Source organism: Archocentrus centrarchus, chromosome 20 (genome assembly GCF_007364275.1).
Source record: "Archocentrus centrarchus isolate MPI-CPG fArcCen1 chromosome 20, fArcCen1, whole genome shotgun sequence".
Taxonomy (NCBI): domain Eukaryota; kingdom Metazoa; phylum Chordata; class Actinopteri; order Cichliformes; family Cichlidae; genus Archocentrus; species Archocentrus centrarchus.
In genome coordinates, this window is record NC_044365.1 from 29,969,588 (window position 1) to 29,985,293 (window position 15,706).

General features: G+C 41.6%; 1 long non-coding RNA gene across 1 annotated transcript in view; it reads left to right on the top strand.

Annotated features, from left to right (window-relative positions):
* LOC115799037 (uncharacterized) overlaps positions 1 to 5,427 on the top strand; it is a 29,300-nt gene extending 23,873 nt beyond the window's left edge. Inside the window, exons 2-3 of the long non-coding RNA XR_004021519.1 lie at positions 1,489 to 1,758; positions 5,292 to 5,427. This is a non-coding gene — a long non-coding RNA (uncharacterized LOC115799037). The remainder of the gene's footprint in view (positions 1 to 1,488; positions 1,759 to 5,291) is intronic.
* Positions 5,428 to 15,706: the final 10,279 nt, after the last annotated feature.

A 15,706-nucleotide genomic window follows, 5' to 3' on the forward strand; every position in this document is an offset into this window, starting at 1 on the left:
ATTGAAGTTTTGAGGAGGTGGTGGTGGGGTGGGGGGGTGGCGGGGTAGGAAGGAAAGGAAGGAACAGAAGGAAAAGACGAAGTCTAAAATTAAGAGAATTATTGCATGCTCCCAGATGTGTGCAAGCAGGATGACCTGGGAAAGTCAAAGTTGTCCCCCATCAATCATTGCCATATGCTTCTAGAGAAATGGATCCTGCAGGACACTTCATATTCCTCTTTCTGATTAGTTCATTTGAGAGATGCAGAAGGGGGTGGGGGGGTGGATGGTGGTGCTCTGAAAATGGACGGCCCTGGTGTAACCCAAGAACAGAGCGGGTTCAATGTCAAAATTAAGGCTTGCTATTTAAGACTTCAGGGATCTTTTTTTTTTTTTTTTTTCTTTTTTTGTCGGTCTCCTCCTCATTCATCCTCCTCCCCTGTACTCCCGTGCTCCATCTTTTCTTTTCAGAGGTTGGTGTCAGGGAGCGATAGAGTGAAGGCAATGTGTTCTTAACTCTGATCAAAGCAGGGAGAGAGGAAAGCTTTTCTAATGACTGGCATTCACTCTCCTTTCTTAATCCATCTCTCCTCTTTCCCTCTCCTGTCTCCCATCCCTCCGCTCTCTCTTTCACTACCTCTTTCTCTCACAGGGCATTGGTAATTATCGGTGAGGTCTTAGTGACTGCAAATGAAATTACCATTTAAGAGAGAGGGAGAAAGAGACATCCCCTTTGCCATAGGAGAGGGCTTAAGTGAGGCAGCTAGGGTTTCAGCTATTGATTTTTAAACTGCTACATCAGAGAGTGTAATGCTTTCATAATTTCAAATAAACTGTCTGGTTACGAAGTACTAATGAGAGAAAGAGTGAGAGTAGACTAAAAGAAGTAAGAGAACGATGGGGGTTGAATTTTAAGTGTTGACGTGCATACGGGGAAGTTCAACTAATGTACTGATCAGACAGAACGATCAATGTGTCAATAATCTTGCAGCAACTGATAGTTTGTTTGTTTTTTTCAAGAAAATAATGATGACTGCTAAATATTTTATGTCTTGATTAATGTTAATACAAATGCCACTGGTAATATGATGTGTTTTTACATGCAGTTGTACCAGCAGGTAATAAATAGAAATATATAGATGTAGAATATGTCGCAATTTCACATCACAAACACTCCGCCGGAAAGAAAAAAAAAAATATTCCTGCAGAAGTATCAGTTTTCTAGCTGCCTTTTAAAAATACGAGCATGCTAGGCAGTCGGTCTTTCTTGCAGATGTAAGTCACATATTCTTAAGAAATTTCAAATGTGTGATATATAAAATAATATTCTTGTCCAAAAGTTATTTAAGTAATGACAGTATTTTTTTTTTTCTCCTACTGATAGAAAAGGAAAAGATAATAAAGATGAGAGATTGTGAAAGGAAGATGGATTTCTGGATGACACTGCATAAACCCAAATCTCTGTCTCTCTCTCTCTCTCTCTCTCTCTCTGTCTCTCTCTCACCACAGACCGCAGGCCGTTGGAGGCAGCTTAGAAATCTCTTACATCTGGAACAGCCATAATTCGTGGGATTTGGCCTGACAGCCATGACAGGCACTGGGGCGGCCAGCAACAACTGTCTCCTGTGTTAGCAGCAGTGTGTACGTTAGCTCCGTGAGAGAGAGAAAGAGAGATGGAGAAGGAGAGACAAAGAGTGTCAATATCCAGAAGCTGTGTGTATACATTAAAACTTTCTGTTTATGCAGGGAGATCACGGAGATTAAACTCACCTGAACATGGTTTGCACAATTTCTTTCTCTCTTTCTTTTTTGGAATTGTGGAACAACGTGTGTGGACGCTGTAAACTGTAATCATGCACGTCACAGTGCGGCATCGCAGTACAGTGCAGCAGAAAGTTACTGCACGAGTTTATTCCAGTAGTTTACTTTTAGTTTTGCGCGTCACGTCCAGCTTTATACTTCAAATCCATTATGATAATTGCATAATTCAGTCCACTACAAAATGTTTCACACCACAGTTATGTTGCAGATTATTATTTTTCTTTAATTTATGATCAACAAATATATATCGTAGATGCATTGGTATAAACTTAAATATTTACTACTATATTAAATAAATTGACAGGTTACATTTAAATGCAGTCTAGAAAAATTCATCAATAATTTTAATGTAATAATACAGCTATGGTACATTTATATAGCATGCAACATGCTTATTTTTATATTTTTAGCACCTCTAATATAAATACTGTAAATATTTACTTGAGAGCAGAGTTTTACTGTTATTTTTAGATTTTGGCATTGCAACTTTTACTCAACTTATAGATATTTTTCTATCAAAAGTATTATCAAATTGACAGAAATACAATAAAGGTGATGATATCCAAGTATAAGAAAAGCACAGTAATTATTTTTAAAACATGTAACATATTTTACATACATCTATAGGAGCGTGTTTCACTACTTTTCTCCATAAATGCACATGCAAGAGACAAACTGACTTGTAGCAGAAAAAGCAGAACCGTCCATGTGTTTCATGGCATGCCAGAGGCTCCCTGTGTCGGCCCTAAATATTGCACACAGACAGTAGCTATCACTTCCAAGCCTGAAATCCCACATTCCACATTCCTGATTCCAACGGCTCGCCTGCTAAGCTGGGCACCACATGAAGAGCCATTGTTAGAGAGAGAGGGGTCATGTATCTCTCTCGCTCTCTGTCTGTCTGTCTGTCTGTCTCGAGCTTTCTCACTCTGCCCTCCTTCTCTTGCTCGCTTTGTCTCTCCGCCCATATATCTCTCACTGTCACAGTCTCCATCTGTGACTCTCTTGCTCCGTCTATCTTTCTATTTCTACCTCTGCCGGTTTATCTTTATCTCCCTTACTTATTCCTTCTCTCCTCTACCGTGCTTCGTCGCCCACTCTCCCACTCAGTTTTTCCATCGTCTTGCATGTGTTTGTTTATTTCCTTCTATACCTCGCTCAGCCTCCTGTCTCCTACTGATGCTGTTTGTCTGTGGCTCTCCTTCTCTATACAAGACTCTTACTTTGCTTTCTGCCCCCCCCCCCCCCCCCCCCCCCCCCCCACCCCCCCCCCCCCCCCCCCCCCCCTTTGTCTCTCTCCATCTGTATCCCGTTGTCTGACTCTCCATCTCCCTCTCCCTCTGTGTCTCCAGATATTCATGTAGAGATTTTCTCACATGTTAGATATAGATTTATGACCCCAGTCAGATCCCCGTGGCCACTAAATTTGATACCATCCACTAAGCCACATTGTTTTTTTGTGTGTTTGGACTTGTCTGTTGTGTGTAACTGTGGGTAAGTATGTATGTTCGTGTCTGTGGGTGTGTGTCCATGCATTACAAGGTGGAGGCGGGTGACTTTTAAAGGGTTAGCCTGGGTACGGTGGGCGCAGAGGAGGAATTTACAGTTTATTGAAGCACAGCAGTCAGGTGTGTGTGTGTGTGTGTATACACACACAGGCATGTCCATGTGTGTGAAATAGAAAAAGAGAGAGAGAGAGAGAGAGTGCCTGTGGGTGCCAGGTGACCAGGCTAACCTCTTGGCTGGTGTTTTGGATTTAGCCTTTGGATAGAGGAGAAAAATAAAAATGGAATGCTTTTTCAATTACAGATCAGAAAGAGAGTGAACAAAGGCTGCAGTAAAGGAAAAGATGAGTTACTGGGATCTAATATATCAAGGCGTAACACTCCTAAAAATCTGAATGCATTAATTTTGACTTTAGGAACATTTTGTTCTCTAAACTTGGAAAGCTGAGCTGAGTCCCACCGTTTCGTTCAGTTTTTGAAGTGATTAATGTTTTACACTGTAAACTGTTTCAATGTATTTTAGGAAAGTCTGTGTGTGCGCGCGTGTGTGTGTGTGTGTGCGTGTCATAAAAAATGCGAATAAAGCTAATAACTGTTGCATTTCATTTCTTATCTGAGATGATTCTCATGCATTTGACATCACAGTGTTGAGTTACAGCTGGGTTTAGACGCACACACGTGTAAGTGCAAAAAAAAAAAAAGAACATTGGAAAGAATAGAATATGAAGCTCCACAGACACACACACACACACACCTGTGGAAAACAGCCACTGTTACTGTCTTTTTTGTTGCATGTTATTAATTCTGACAGTAGTGTCTTTAAAAGGACTCGTCCTCTGCCATGCATATTTTATTGGCTGTAGGTGGTATTTGTTGTGTATTTATGTCTGTTTGTTTGAATGCTCCATTCCTTCAACCTATTCCACAAGTTGTCAAGGGTGGGGTATTTTAAAATGACACTGCAGAGCGCCGAGGATTGTAATACTGATGTTTGTGTGATGTGAAATGGTATCTGCCTTTTGATGTTTGGCTAGGAGGAAATACACAAAAATAAAAGCCTTGCAAAATAAAGGTGTGTTTTTGCACATGTTTGAGAGTGTGTGTGCACGTGCGTTCTCTCAAATTGTTTATCTGTCAGTCAGAATGTGTGCAAATTGCCTGCACTAGTGCAAGTATTTGCATGCGTGTTTGTGTGTGTGAGTGTATGTGTGTGTGTGTGTGTGTGTGTGTGTGTGTGTGTGTCCACGTCTACATCTAAAAAGCCATATCTGGCTTCAGATCAAATGGCGTATGAAGGAAGGGAATGACAGAGAGAGAGAAAGTGATAGCTCTTTAATGTTACCGATCCACTCTCAAACCCAAATATAAGACCAGGAACACACGGAATAGGCAAGTGTGTTTTAGACGAAAAGGAGTGACATGAAACACTTATGTAGAAAAGCTGTGAACATGACGTCGGCTTTGTAGCAGGTGGAAAATGTCTCACAAAACAGAAAGAAAGTGAGTAAATTGGATGCAAGGAAGAGCGAAGGCAGGGGCACGCAGTGAAACGGCAGCGTGCGCTGTATTGTTTGCTCGCGTCTGCCAGCAATGTTTTGTTTTTGACTGAATGCCATCGTGCCTAACTCACCTTTCTGCTCACTTCCCTTGCTCCGTCGCGAGGCGTCTAAACTTTGGCTGTCATCAGCGCGTCTGGCGAAGCTGTTATCATAATGACTGCGTATGATTGCGTTGAATCACGGCTTCTGATGCTGAAATTGCTGCATTGTTGTTTCTGGGAAATCATTTAGATATGCTGATTAGTTTTGTGCATGTCTGCTGTAAGTAAAACACAGTCCTTAACTTTATAATGTTTTTACAATGGAGAAATATTAGCCCCTTAATTTTTTTTCTTCTCTCTTCACCTTTGTCCTTCCTACCCCCCCCCCCCCCCCCCCCCCCCCCCCCCCACCCCCCCCCCCCCTTCTTTTTTTTATTTCTCTGCAGGTATGTAGCCTGAGCTGAAATGGATGAAAATATTTACTGTGTACACACCATCCACAAATCCTTTGCCACTCTTGATCCCTGGCTTTCACTTTTTCCCCTCCTCTCTTGCTTCTTGCTCCTATTTTTGAACACCTGCATGCTCTGAAACAGATACATGGAGATATGCGAATAAAGGTATTTCCAACACAGGCTACTGTTCTTCTCTTTTGTGTGGTTATTACACATTGCAAAGTGTTCAGTGCTCCACGTTCCACTTGTTTTGCTGCCACCTTGTCCCACTATCTTTCTCCTCACTAGGAAATTGACCGTTGGCATTTCGAAGGCACGATTCCCTCTTATATAAAGGTGTGTACAAATAGAAACGAAATATTCTCAGAAAGCACCACATGCGAGGAGGGCCGCATCTCAAAGCTGAAGGCACTGCTGAGCAAGGATTTGTTTCCCTCTTTGCCATCTTAACACAGCCATCATCAAGGATCCAGTTCCCTCCACGTCCACTGCTGCCTGTTTCCTACGTTCAATAGGGACCTTTTGTACAAAAAAAAAAAAAAAATGAACAGTTTGCCTCAAATGTGCTGCCTATCCAGAGACAAAATAAGATAATTAAAATAACTGGAATGGAAAAAGTGCAGGAATGTTAAATGCTGTGTGAGACATACTGAAGGTTCAAAGCAGAATAAAAGAAATGTTTCAAGGACAACAAGGCCAATAACACACCATTCAACGGCAGAGTACAAAACATCATTTGGATGGTGAGCACCTGTTAAATTAGGCATCTATTTCAGCTATGGTGCCAGTGGTCTAGTCACAAAAAAAAAAAATACTTTTATGGTGCACCCATGTGTAGCTTTTATGTAAGGTATCAGTCCACTTAGGCCGCCACAGTAATAATCTGAGGATTCACCGTGCCATGTTCCCCTCTAGCTGTGCTGAAATACAGAACTGCTACAATGCTGAGTGCCTGCCAGCATGTAGCAGCTGCAATATATTTCTATCACAAACTGATTTCACATTGTTAGGTTTTTTTTTTTTTTGCAGGAGATTTTTATCATTGTGGAATAAGGTCACATTTGGACATATGCGTACATCAACTCTTGCATATTTGTGATCTTAGCCCATGTGCGCATGAGCTTGCATGCTCCTGTCGTAACGGAATGACAGCGATGCAAATCCGAAATGTCTGGTTTTAGTATTGGATACTGTGGTGAGGCTAAAAATGAGGCAGGACTGACACAGCGAAAAAAAAAAAAAAGGAGAGAGAGAGGGAAAGAGAGGCTGACAGAAATGTGCAGGTAGGCAGCGGTCATATAATACCATCATGGAAAGCCATCACTCCCCATCTGACCACTCTCATTTTGGGGCAATGAAACTCCAGAGGAAATGGCACCAATGTCATTTGATCGTGCTGTTTGCATCACAAACAACAACAACAACAACAACATATGATTCCCAGTGTAAATATTCTGGACCAACACGAAATAAATTATTTATAAAAACGTACAGTACGCATACTGTAATTTCACTGCAGCTTGTTTACTGACCATTATGCTCTTAATGAACCCGTCTGATTATTTCCCAGTGTAACAGCATCTTCACCTGGTGCCACCGTAATCACTGCCCCCGCGGCCTGCTGGGCCTGCGCCATAGTCTGCAAAGCCTGACGACAGTAACTAGGATGAAGTACATGTGCCTCCCACAGATTACACTGCTGATGTCTCCATGGTCACAGAGGCCCTCTCCGTGACAACCACATCTCTGTGTGATTTCAGGTTCTTAATCTGATGGTGAGATAGGCAGACTCACAGGTAGACATAGACACGAACATAAAAATTAAACGAAAACGGTAAGAAATAAAAAGTATGGGCTAACTCAGGATAGACAGTGAAAACGGATGGCTAAAGAAAACAAAAAACTAATGAATAATTAGCAAACTGTAATTCAAGTCTGATCTGTGCTGTGGTTCACGGTGGGATTTTATTACAGTAGTATATGGTGGCAGTTGAGGGTTCAGGCCACATATGTGTGAAACAAATGTATATGCATTCCGTTACCCATCACTTTCCATTAAAAGTGTGTTTGGTTCGCAGGCTGTAGTGTAGAGCTGCTTCTTTTCTGAAAACGTCTCCCAGATGTGGCACCGGAGATTCCCATTTGCCCCCATTTTACCATCTCACTGATTTCTCTCCTCTCCTATCTGTTTCACCGCACTAAAGCCCGCGCCCTCTCAACACACAGGAAAACAGAGCAGAGGAGAGACTTTGTTTTTTTTTAAGTGGCTTTTGTTTTACATTTTCAGTTAAAGTTTTCATGCTTCCAAAGCCAAGTAACTGGCATTTTGTTCGTCAGTATCAGTTATTTACTTTATATTTCACAGGCTATATAGCAGCAGGACCCTAAAGATACCTTTCAAGAAATTGTTCTCAAGAAAAGAAAAAAAAAAAAACTGTACCTTTTCATCGGGTAATCAATGGTAAGATCTTGCCAGATTCTGAAAGGTAACCTTGGAATTTGTGCACTATAGGCTAAAGCTTGTAAAATATTGCATTTAGCGCAACTGAATAGCCATGTAAGTACTCCTATTTTTTTATAGTCTCTATTTCTATAGCTTCACAAAGATATAAATGCAGCATAGACCAGACATCTGACTGTGTAGGCTGCACGTAAGAAAGCATTTCTCAAATAGCAGAAAAGGCGATTGCCTTTTCCTACCGGAATACTGAGGTTATTTGTTGATTTCAAATACATTGGATCTGATGAACAAAAAAGGATCAAAAGATCAGTGATGAACTGGTAAAACACATACGCGGTATCTGTATTTTCAGAACTACAGTGAAAAGAATAAGAGTATTCAAGCTTAAATGAAAATAGAGGCAATTAAACATATAAAGGCCCTTTCAGGCTAAAATCCAAGCTTTTCAGCAAGCAGATCAACAAGTAGGTCTCAGTGCTAATGCATACTTGGTTGACATTACATTTGAATACACTCATGTTGCGAATGGGTGTCTTTTTGTTTTGGGGCGCTGAACCTAACCAAACAGGGAAACAAATGCAAATGCCACAAACTAGACCCAAAATGGCGTCTCTTGGTTAACAGGCTTCTGATTTTGACATCTAGTGCCACCCATCTGCCTTCTCATGCAGATTTTGGTGCTCTATTGCAGGTCCTATTCCAAAGGATACCTTGTGCATATCTCTGGGCCACTGCAGCTTTGACAAAATGGCAGTATTTGACTCCCTGGGAATGAGAATGGGTTGTATCGACACAGTGCTAACATCCAAATAGGCCTACCTGTATATTTTAAGAAGAGAAGTTTTTTTTTTTGTTTGTTTGTTTGTTTGGGGAGGGTTTTGAAATGCCAAAACAAGGTTAAATATTCCATCTATCTCCCAACAGATGGAAAAATCTAAAATATAACTTCTGCTCTACAACGCTGCCGTATGATATTGTGAATAAAATATTGACTTCATAAACACAACAGTAGTAAAAATAAACTTGTACTAGCCTGTTTTATGCTTAGCTGCAAGCGTCTTCACTTTAAAAAAAAAAAAAAAGTAAGGTTGAGTGTGCAAGAAATGTGAAATTCACTGAGAAAAAAAAAGTATTCCCAGCATGTTGCAGAATACCAATATCCTTAAGCAGGCGGGGTTTTTTGATGTATAGACTCCTGCCAGTGAATTGTACAGATGAGACACTTAAGGCAAGACAATAGTGTTATAGATTGTGGCAAGAGTTAAATCAATAGACCTTCTGAGGAGTAACAAGACACCCAGTAGCAAGTGCTACTGCTATACACACATAGGAGGGGCTGGGAAACAAATGAGGACTGGCAGACAGGGGCTAAGACCTCGGTGTCACTGACTAGCCATTAGATGTTAGTGTGTATGCAGGTTTGCGTCTGTGTGTGCGAACACGCTTGGTCTATTCTGAACACTTGTTATGTATGTGTGTTTGCGCGAATGTGTTTGTAAGGCATAAGCAAGAGCAGATACCTGTGTTTTGGTTGTACTTTTATCTCTGCTTCTTGGCCCTGTAATCTCCCACCGGGCATCAAAGCAGAGCCCCATCAGTAGCTCTACCACACCCCTGTATATCCCCCAGATCACTGTGTGTGTGTGTGTGTGTGTGTGTGTGTGTGTGTGTGTGTGTGTGTGTGTGTGTGTGTGTGTGTGTGTGTGTGTGTGTGAGTGAAAGAAAACAGAAATAGAAGGAGAGTCTACAGGCGAGAGAGAGAGAAGAGAAAAGAAGGGAGATAGGACGGGAGAATTCAAAACAGGAAACACGAAACAGAAAAGTCGTGTGTGTGAGTGTGTAGGTGTGAGTGTGAATGAGAATGAGGGGAGCTTTGCATGGAGCTTTGGACCGTCACCCAGCCGTGGCTGTCATCCAAGCCCGGCCTGGAAGCACCTCTCTAGGGCAGCTTCCAATAAACCCCCCTGGGTCTTACTCCTTCTTACTCCACCTCCGCTGTCTCTTCCACCTCTGATCTGAGATCAGTGGTTCCCGGGCCCCTGATAGGTGTCAAGGTCCATTAACCTGGAGCAGGTCTTATCATATTCATCAGGAAGATCAGAGAGCAGATTTATCTCTGTTTTTATCAGATTTGAGGCTTCAGAAGGCTGCCAGAGATGTCATGGCTCTATGGTAATGTGACGGAGGCCGGTGACAGACAGCCAAGAGTTGCAGGCACACTCTAGCAGGTACATCCGTACATCCACACACACTCATCGGCGCACGCACGATAGAAATAAATACACACACACAAACAGTCAAATTTTTTTTTTAGAAGCTGTCAGCAGTTACTTGGACCTTTTTGATGGGGTTGTCAGGTTTGATTAGCTTATGAAGCAGGAATATCTCACTCACTGACCTTTCTAGGCTTTCCATCTCGAGCTAAATCTAATCTAATGTTAAAACAGTTGTAGCCCATGAGGCAAACTTGTGAGGCATGATGAGCCTTTTGGAGGCAAGTGAATTCCAAAAGTTCAATCACAGAAGATACAACTGCAAAAACTTGGTTACGTGTAATAGGCAAATTTGATAAGAAATATAATTATATGTTAATATTTACAGTTTTTTTTTAACATAAAAAGAATGCAGGAATATGTTTTGGTGGGAAAAGTTGGCACTAAGTCGCCACAAATCCCATAGAAATTCAAATATTTCTGTGGATAACAAGCAAGGTTTCACCACTCCTTGATTTTTGCTCCCTTTACTTGTCATCTGCATCTTTTTGGACGAGTGTTTTGCTTTCTCTTTTGACATTTCAAATTGAAAGTCCCAACTGAATTCCACCAAATGTCAAATATTTTGATAGCGCACACTCTGAGGCTAGCCGCTAATTTTAATTCACTGTGCAGCGCCTCCTACCTGACCTCCGGCCCTAACCCTGACCCCCAGCTGCAATCCCAACTGTGCTCTCTGGCTGCTAATGAATTATTGCTGACTCATCGTGGTCAGCAGTGAGTAATCAACTTGACACTTCGGGCTCAAGACACATGGCTGCGGTGCTCAAAAAGTCATTTAGGCGCCACGCTCTGTCCGTACTCCCACAGGGGAGCTGGGAAACCTTTAAACTAAGGTTTGGAAAATAACTTCCCAAACAAGAGTGGAGTTAAAACTTACTGATCCCTGATTGGGCGAGTAAGGGTCTCTACTTTACTTTTTCAGGCAGAGAGATGAAATATATAAAGTGGTTATACAAATCTTTCTTTTAATCCCAATCCAGTAGAGGGAAAAATTACAAAGGACTAAACAAATGCTCTGAGGATGAAAATGTTGGGAATAATTAAAAAAGATAGTTGATTTCCCAAAAAAGCTTTGGGTACATGAAGACAGATCTTTTTTTTTTTTCTTTCATATTCATAGAGGAAAAAAAAAATGACACAAAGCCCACAGATACACACACTCGCACTTACACATCTCCTGCAATCCGGCCCTCATCAACATCCTTCTTGGAAAATCACTGCGGCTCTGAAAAGTCATTTCAGCCACAGTAGCAGCAGGCCCTTAAAGATTCATATTCCTATTTACTGTCTGCCTCTCCTCTCGTGCGTGCATACACACCCAAATACACACACGCGCGCACCAACTCAACCCAGCAGGGTTAGGTTCATGAATAAAGGAGGGAATTAGAGTGGACCTGGAGAAGCCAGATAGACAGATAGAGAGAGGTGGAGGAAGAGAAGAGAGCGAGCTATTAAACTGTATGAAAAACATCAGTAGGTAGGGGCAAAAGCAGGGAAGGGAGGCATAATCAGAGGAGATCAACAGAAAAGGGGAAATTTAGAACAAGAGGGAGAGAGAACTGAGAAAGGAAGATGCAGAGGAGGAGAGAATGATAAGAGCATCCACAGAAAGAAGGCAACATATATATAAATACAGAGTGAGAAACAGAGGGGGGGCATTAGCTCTACATCTAATTTAAACTGCTTGTGTCAATCCTGCGCTGCATGTAGAGATAACATTAAATGTCCATTTGTCCAATGTGTGCATTTGTGAAAAGTGTTACATCACTGTGGCGGGAAACAGTTAAACATGGCTCAGTGTGCCGGGTATAATCTGTAAAACGTATCCATAATTCCTACTCTGCACCCACACACACACACGCACACACAAACAGCAGACAGATATTGACTCAAATAATAATTTTATTACCAAAGAAATAATACGTTTTTTTAAAGCAAGGAGCCCATAAGTGAATAATGCTCACTGATATGAAGCGGCCGTCTACATTACTGAAATCGGAAATATCACTGCACCGTAAAATGACATTATGTATACTGAGAAAGGGGGGTGGTGGGGGGGAGGGGGAGAAAACAGAGAGGGCTTGATGCTAATTTTTCTGCAAATGAAAGAAGAAAGAAAATAATGGCAAAAACAATGACACATGATGAAAACAGGAAAAAAAAAAAAAAAAGAATATGTCAACAACAGACATGGTAAACATCCCTCAATCACCCAGAGAGGCTACAATCATCACACTATGCTACATTTCATGGATTTCATAATATGTGTGCAGGCTATGTGCGCATGTGTGTTTTTGCCAGTGTGCACGGGAGTGTGTGTCAATGGGGAGAGATAGGCAAGAGGCCGTTACTGTGCACCCAGATAATAACCTGGTTTTATAATGTTGCATATCTATATTCAGGCCAATTCCCCCTGGGGGGAGTCAGAATAATAACGCTGGCCATTTTACCCCACCTAGCGGGCGGCCATTTTCTGCCCTGATTTTCAGCATGGACCTCTCCCCATTCCCAAGGTAGCACGTAATGGATGCCGCAATGAGATGGAGTGACATTGTGGTGTCTGAAATGTGAAAAACCTATTTGCCAACCTGCCCTCCCTCAACGGGGTGGCTAGTGGAGATATGGGAGATGCTTATACCTAATCCTTTTTGCAATTCTATATGTTGTCATTTCTGATGGTTGTCTGTATTTATGGCAAATTGGCGAATTTAGAAAATGGGTGCGAAATGGCAGTGAAAATTCATATCTTTTTGTTCAAAAAAATGTAATCCCATAGGTTTTCTGAGAGCCTACGGTCATACTGTGCAATATTTTAATATGCAGACTGTGTTAAGTTTAAAAATATCATCAGAAAGCCAACAAAAACCATTTTGTTAAAGTCAAAATGTAATAAAAGCCTGGCATGCTGGATAATAGTTACAGAAAAACACTTAATAAAGGCCAACTGGATCTCTATCAACTATAAACGAGGCTGTGCACGAGTTATAGACAGAACTGGGAAGCAGAATTTCACCTATTACAAGGCTTCATCATCCACATATATGAGAGAGTTTGTAAGCTGAGGAGTGGAGGAGGTCGGGAATCAGAAGTAGGTGAATTTGCGCCATATCGTTCTGGTGGAACTGTCCCCCTGACCGCTCAATTTCAATAAAACTAAAGACAAAGAAAGGTTAGGGTGTATGGATTTCCCATCGTAGTCATACACAGAGCTGCAATGCAAGCTGGCCGCCTCTCTCTCTCTCTCTCTTCTGAACTCTAAATGCTACTCACTCATACTCTCCTTCCTGTCCCTTACCTCTTCAATAATTCACAGATGGTAGCTTTCGCTGGCCTTTCAAACTTTTGAAATGTAACCTACATCCCGCAAACACACCGATCCTGTTATCTGAATGATGACACGTGTTTGTTTCGGCCCCTTGCTTGTTGAGCGGTGCTAGAAAAGGAAAGGAGAGACTGCACCACTCAAAGACTATTGAGTGTTATTGACATTTCGATAGCAGACGAAACCAATATTAATTTGCCATCTGTATTAGATTTTTCCATTGAGTTGTTTAATGGCAGGCATACGAAAACACATTCAATCGCAAAGTCAAAAGTACTTAAATAACACCCGTGAACGCTCCACAGTGATCGACATATTTGCAAGGAAAAGAGTCAAAGGAGTGCAAAACTTTTGAGCCAGTGCTTAATAACCAAAGTCCCCGTAGCTAGTTTAAATCTGACTATATTAAAAACTTAATGTGCTTACTTATGGTTGATTATCCTTCACCACAAGCAAGACAAAAACACCATTATAGCATGACAAAAAAATAAACACTCTCGCTGTGAGAAAGTTTGAAAACTTATGGGCAGCAACACAGAGTCTAGTCTATAGCAGTTTTGTTGAGTGTAATAAATCAGTGCAACAGGGCTTGTGAAATGGAGGACAGTTGGAGAGTGCAGTATAGGCACTCAGAGAGAACAGCTCTGTCCAAGACAATCATATGATGTATCATTCATACTGTCAGTATGGTGTCTCTCCTCCTCCCTCCTCCTCCTGCTCCATCTCTGTCTGCCTCTCTCACTCTGGACTCCTCTAGCCTCCCGTGGAGGCTATGATGAAGCCCAGCTCTCTCCATCACACACAGCTCCCCAGCTGCTCAGGGATTACACATTTCAATGATACATTCACACACAGTGCCATTCAAATAGCCTTTTGTGCTACATATTCTCTGCTCCTCCCGCACAACAAACAGATGCATTGTTTCATTTTTTTTTTTTTTTTAATGAAAGTTTCACATTGATAATTAACCATGACATGTAGTTTTGCTGTTTTGCATAATTCCATAAAGTACTGAGCGACATGAAGGACGCAATAACACTGTGTCCTTTTCATCTGTAGACCCAGTTTAGTGGTATGTCTGTTCATTTGCTGTGTCATTTTATTCATCTTGGACTGTGTGAGGAGCTTTTAAAAGAGCGAGCGCTGCCTCCGAATCATTTGACCTCCGCGATTTGTTAATGAATGTTGGGAGCAATCACTGTTTCCCAGAAAATGGACAAAAATGATCCCTCATCTGTGAACCTAATCACTTACTGCCATTACTGTGTGTGTGTGTGTGTGTGTGTGTGTGTGTGTGTGTGTGTGTGTGTGTGTGTGTGTGTGTGTGTGTGTGTGTGTGTGTGTGTGTGTGTGTGTGTGTGACTGGCTGTCTGATTACCATCCCTGAATGAAATACTTGTTTGGAATGATCTGTATAGGGAAGAGGGGTGTTCTTCTACGAGGTGAAGCAGCACAGCTGGAGTGGGATACAGATTATTTCATGTTTACAGCTAAACAGATAAAATAAGAGAAAGGGACAGGTAAGGGGGAAAAAGCTAAACACAATGTGACATGGAGGCAAAAGGGCAAGTGGCCACAGAAAACAGTGAATTAATTATTAAATTTCCTTACATGTTGCTGGTAAAGAAATAGGGGGCAAGCCCCTACCCTCCTCACTTAATGCCCCTGTATCACAGTGGAAGATCACTGCATCATTTGTTGGTTTATTCCAGACCATTATAAAGAGTGTCATAGTGGGTCATATTTATTGGAACCAGAGTTTTAAGACAAGGGGTTAAATCAAACTGCAACTGCGTGAGGAGTGGAGTGGACCGGCATTGCTTTTCTATTGGTTCTCTCCACTTTAAGTGCTTTACACTACAGGCCCCATTCATTCATTTCACACATATTTACACAGTCCTGTATTCTAAGCACTTTTGGTTTCATCCAGCTTGCACCTACACCTATGGCCAGTTTAGAATCACACACATCTTTGGACTGTAGGAGAAGACAGAGTTTCAATGCAAAACCCACGCAGGTGCTCCCCATTACCGCCATACGATAAACACAAAGTTTAAGACGTGACATAGTTCCCACAGTGTGTGTTGTATTACAATATATGTAAGCACAGTACATAAACAAGGTTTTTACCTGCTCTTTAGATCAGAGCTAACACCCACACTTTCACCTCAAAGACCAAGTCAAGACCCAAAGGCCCCACAAAAACACCCAGTTTACACCATGTTGCCTGTTTTATCTGCATTCTGTCATCTTTGTTTCTTTTCTTGTTCTGTTGTTTACATTGTTTTCATTCTTAATAAACCGTGCTGACGCATCACAAAGGAACACGCTGTGCACATGTGAACAT